We start from the raw sequence: 6,287 nt of genomic DNA on the forward strand, positions 1-6,287 counted from the left end.
TTGGTAAATTTTCCATCAAGTTAGAACTTGATTGAAAGGCAACACAAACTCGATAAGAATCTTAAATATTAATATTGATATTAAATTTAATGTAATTAATACTTAGGGTAAACTATACAAATAATCACTCAACTATAAAAGTGTTTCTATCTTGGTCAACCAGCTATAATTTTTTTTATTTAGTCACTAAAGCTTTCGAAATTATATTTTTTAGTCGCCTAATGTTAAGTTAATAAATGAAGTCTAACATGGCATTTTCTTATTGGCTTAAAAACAAATTTAGTCCTTCAATATTTAGACATTATTTCAATTTAATCTTAACTCTAAAAAGTAATTTTAGCTCTCAACATATACAAAATGCAAGCCTTTCGAATTGGATCAACAATCAAACCGATTAAACCACTAGTTCTAGTTCAACCAGTTTGTCTCGTTCAATTGAATCAATTATTAAAAATTCGTAAAAATAAAATATATATATATATATATATATTTATAAAAATTAAAGAAATTTGATTCAACTATCAATTCAACCAATTCTGCCAGTTTGCGGGTCAACCAGTCTAACTGTTGGGATCTAGTATATTATCCTCAAAATTTTAATAAAATATATACTTGTAATATTTCAAATAAATTAGTTTAATAAAAATAATTTATTGTCATTAATATTTTTGTATATTATCCTCAAGAATTTTTGAAACATTCCATATCCAACCCAATCATCGGATCCAAATACATGAGGTTACATTATGCTACGAAGCAACTTAGGCTATCTCATTACATAATCATAAAATTTACATATCAATACTCATCATATATACAAGTTTATACTTCCTATCACATTCCATAATTTAATCACAAAATAAGTTTACTCACCCTTCATGCAAGGGCGTAGCTGGCGGGTTGACAAGGGCAGCGGCCCCCCGTAAAATGAAATTTTTTTATTTAGGCCTTTTAAATTTTTTGAAATTTTAAATTAGTAAAGATAAAATTACACTTTAGCCCCCTAAAAATGAAAAAAATTTAATTTAATCTTTTAAAAATTATAAAGATATAGGCTATTAATATGGTGAAATTACATTTTTACTATCGTAAAAATTACAATTTAATTTCGACCCCTCTTAAAAACTTTTCTGGCTTTGCCCCTGCCTTCATGAGACAAGTATATAAACATTACCTTAAACAATTCACACTTATCAAGCTATGTATTGAAAACAAATCATGAAAGCACAAACTAAAATAGCTACTTGTCTACGACCTTCGGCTTTCATTTATCTCCAGATGGTCCAACGTCTTCTTTAACAACGTATGATAATTCAATTATAAAAACATTATTGGTTTTCACATTATCAAATGTAAGCACATAAATTAAACATAGTTTGCATTTTTTTTTCATTTTAGTCCCTATATCCAAAATGGTTATATCTTTCAATATTTAGTATCAAAACAAAATATGATTTCATATTTACTTACTAGGGACCTCATTCTTTTAATCTATAACATAATTTCTTAACAACTTTCAATTTATTCAATTTAGTCATTACTAACATTAATATTTGAGACACTCGTATGCCACAATTCATCCGACCAAATTTAAATTTGGCTCAATAAAAATAATACAGGGACCTTCTAAAACTATTATTTTACTATCAGCCTCAAAATTTTTATTCCTTATCATTTAGTCCTAAATAAAACATAATTTATCAATTAATCTAAGCTGGATCCAATATCACCTACCACATTTCTAACATATTTTTCCATCACTTAATTTAACTAGGTTCATGCATAAATTCAAGTTATTTATATCCAGATTTGCAAACTTTCTAACAATGAAAATCTAACTTAAAACTTATTAATTGCATAAGCTTTCATAAACTATCATTATTAATCAATAATTTTACAAAAATTAAAAGTATAACTCACCTATCTTCCCCAATTGAAGTTACGGCAATGGTGGAGGAAAAGGAAAATCTTTCTTTACTTTATTTAGTTTGGGCAGCAAGAGTGGGTGGAGAAGATAACCTTCTCTCTCCCATTTATACCACATATGTATAGTTAGATTAGAATTGTAATTAAATTTAATTAATCTCCTTTAGTTAATTAACAAAACCATTACTTAATATAATTCATAATAATGTCATCCCACTAACTATTAAATTGGTCTTATTATCATTTAGTCCTTAGTTTAATTTCTAACTAGGTCCTTCTCCTTTTCCTAAATTAAAATTTAATAGTGACTCTTTTTACAATTTAATCCCTATACTATTTTTAATAACAAATTTAATTCAATAACATTTAATAATTCAAAATTTCTTATCCATACTTGACTTGTAATTATTCTATTTTAATTATTTACTAACTCAACTCAATTAATTCAACCTAAAATCGAATTTTGCAACAGCGTTGAAAATTGGGTCATTACCATTTTTGCATGCAAAGCAAAATGAACGTAAATATTGACTTACTAGTTATCTAACTTTTAAACTGATATTAAACGGAATTACCTAGTCGGCTTATAGTTCAAGAAAACAACTTTGATAAGTAGATAATCTAAACACGTCATTAGTCTAATCGAAATTGAGTAAATTGATTGATAGACTAATATGTTGTCTATCAGATTCAAATGGAGAGATACTTTTTCTTGGATATTGGAGCGAATGACTCCTAAAAGATAGAGATATAGATGTGGCTGGCTGAACTAACAGTACATCAGACAAGACCCAAGTAGAATAGATCCTTAATTCGTTTATAGATTTATTCACTTATAATGTTCAAAGTGTGACTTACCTCAATTATGAATAAGTTGCTATGTGTGCGTGACTCATACACTTTGATGTATTGATAACCTACGTTTGATTGATAAATGAACTGGAAGTTGATACATTGAGTATACGAATTTCGCATGACATAACTTCACTTACAATAGTAGAATTCATAGCCCAATAAAAGGTAAATGATATCCTCTCGTCAACATTACATGATAGATGGAAAGTAACGTGGTCACGAGTCATTTGTATTAGAGATAAATGATTTAATTACTATTTTTTAATAATTGACTTTTCATGAAGAAAAATGTAATGATTACAATGAGATAAAATAGGACCATATTAGGAGAAAAAAATTAATCTCAATGTGATACACAAATAGATGGGGTGAAATTTATTAAATTTCATTCACCAAAGCTGTCATTTTCCAAGTTTGGAAAATAAGTCAAATTGCAATGACTTTTTAGATAGGATCCAAGCATTTCTGGATTGAGATGTCTCAAAGAGTTCGAAGCTCTATCTTTTAACTTTGAAACACACTTCGAATCACTTGATTTGGAGTCCGAGAGCTCAAGTTATGACTGTTTTATTGAAGACTGCGCAAACAAAATTTTTGGACGGAATTATTACGGGGAATTATGAGTTTCAAGCTTTAATTTGTGTTTAAATCATATTGGGTTCAAGTTTAAGGCCTAATTTTGATTATATATGAGCTCAATATTATATATATTATTTTTTTATTTTGTTATTTATTCTTAATTTTAAGATATATTTAATTATTTCAAGTTGTTTAGTAATTTTATGTTTCTTAGTCGACAAGGATGTTTAGTTCTATTAAAACTACTTCTTGTTTAGATTAATTAGAGTTTCATTGTACTTGAGAATTTTATTTGGATAATTAGCAAGCCTATATTAAAGCCTCCTCATTGTTCATTAAAGGCATTGGTTGATTCATTTATTAATAATTTTTAACTCTCTGGGAGTTAATTTCTTTCATTCTTGATTACTTCATTTTAATTTTTAGAAGTGGATTTGTCTTCTCAGTTTTCTTTAAGGAATCGTGGGAATTCATTATTCATCCTTCAATTTTTCAAAGATTATTTATTGGAGGACTGATTAGAGTCATTAATTAAATTTTTAGGGTTTATATTTCAAAGGGTTTAGTTGGACATCTATTTTTTTATCCATATCCATCGGTTTATTCGATCCATCTTCTACCTTTTAATTTTCATTTTCTTTATTTATCTATGTTTTAAATCTTAAGTTTTCTTTTATTCTTAAATTTATTCTTTTAGTGGTTTTCGTTTTCTTTGTTTCTAAATTTGTTTGTTTCTTCTTTCAAGTCAGATCCGAATTATTTTTCAAGTCAAACAATTTGAATACAATCTTCCTCCGCCGCCTATCATTTGGTATCAAATTTGGACATTTTTCAGTCATTTCCTTGTGCTAAATAAATTGTTTTCACCGATTTTGCTTAAACAACCTTTAAAAATTATTTTTACCATGAAAATTTTCAAAAAAAATATTGATTTCAATGGGTAAACAAATTCAAATCGATCTAAAATTTGGTATATTGTTTCTTGGCACTTTGGTACACTACAAAAATATTTACCTAAAAATAAAAATAATAATATTTTTTGGGTTGAATCTTGCCCAAAATTTTTAGATATGATATTTATCACATAAAGAGACTCCAGTTTAATTTTCGTGATTTTAGCACATCGAGAACACCTCGAACGAAAAATTCAATTCAAGTTGTTTTCCATTATTTCAGGTTTTTTTGCTGGGTAGTTTATTTTCTTTGATTCTAGCATTATGTTTTCTTTTGTTTTTAGCTTTCTTATTCCATTATGCATTCTAACACAAAAAAAAATAATCTAAAGAAATAAGAAGAGATTACAAAGTAGAAGTAGGGAATAAAGTACCCCTAGCAATATCCTGTTCTAAAATTTCTTAAAACTCCAAAGGCGAGGCTTCAAATAAGCATAAATCTTCCTCGTTTGCAAATGCCATTTTAGCTAAAGTATTCGCTGCCTAATTATCCTCTCAACGAATGTGTCGTACGAACCACCTTTCTTCTTGGGATAAAATATGTTGAATTCTCCTAACGAGAGAGATATTTGATCCAGCTGAATTACGATCACAAATGACTTTAACTACCTCTAGATTATCTGACAGGATTGTGTTATAGGTTTGAAAAGAGTTGTACAAATTGTTATATTATAAAAGTAGTAATAAATTGAGTAGTGTATAATTGCTTTTTAGGTAAAATGAGAAAAGTATATAAAGATGATAGAAGAGAAGATTGAGGAGTATTAAAGGAAATTGAATTGAGAAGTATGTTGATAGTAAATAAAAGTAAGGATTATATCGTAAAAGTGTCAAAAGTTTTGAGGTTCAAATACAATTATTCAAAATTTGAAGGTTGAAACGTAATATGAGCAAAATTAAAGGACCAAAAATGAAAATAATCCAATTTTTTACTAAATGAAATTGGTGTGTAGGGACTAAGTTGAATAAGTCGAGAAATATAAAGGACTAAATCACAATTTTATAAAAATTAATCTAATATTTTTAAAAATTATTGTCTTTGTTGTAAATATCAATATTTTATACTTAAATATGAATTTAAGTAATCTAATGAAGGATTATTCTAAAATTTATTTTGCAGTTTTTTGTACCCTCTTGTATATGGAGAATATCCAAAATAAATGGAAAAAAAACTATAACAAAGAAACTTCCAAAATTCAGCAAAAGTGAAATGAAGACTCTGAGAAACTCCCTTGATTTTCTTGGTCTCAACCACTATACTTCTTAACATATATATGATCGACATATAATGTGACGGGTTACCAACAAAATTAGAATGTTGAGTTTACTTGTAAGTCTTGAATTTTATTTTATTTTTTCTCTCCAAAAAAGTGTTCCATTCCTTCCATCATATCAACTTACCAATTTGTGTTTGCAATTAACAATTGCTCGTAATGGAGTGCCAATTGATCGCCGGATAATATTTGTGTTTCTTGATTTATCTTATTTCTTTTTACTTCAAGGACTAACATCAACCTTGCAATTTTTAATTTATTTAAATTAAAAATTTTGAAAATATTTTTTTATTATTTTTAAAGAATATTATTAATTTGTTGTGAACCTTTAATCTTTTTATCTTAGAGTTTAAAAAATTTAAAAGTTTGACAATGATAAGTTTCTGAGGTGTATTTAGAAAAAAAAGTAATAAGATCCAGTTTTTTACTACTTCAACAATAAAATTTTAAATCTTATAACAATATCAATCTTAACACAACTTTTAATACTCATGTACCTAAAGGAAACGCAGGCTAACTCTCAATGGTTGTATGAAGTCTCATGGGAATGTACAAAACTATCACATATGTTAAAAAACATTACGAAAGTTGTAATATAAATCTCACAGATGAGGCAACAAATCTTTTAAATAAAAAAAAAAAACATTTTCCTTCAATTTCACTTTTCCTTTCATTTTAGTTTTTATACCAAAAGTTTCTA

The sequence above is a fragment of the Gossypium arboreum genome, chromosome 12 (assembly GCF_025698485.1).
Source record: "Gossypium arboreum isolate Shixiya-1 chromosome 12, ASM2569848v2, whole genome shotgun sequence".
NCBI classification, from domain to species: domain Eukaryota; kingdom Viridiplantae; phylum Streptophyta; class Magnoliopsida; order Malvales; family Malvaceae; genus Gossypium; species Gossypium arboreum.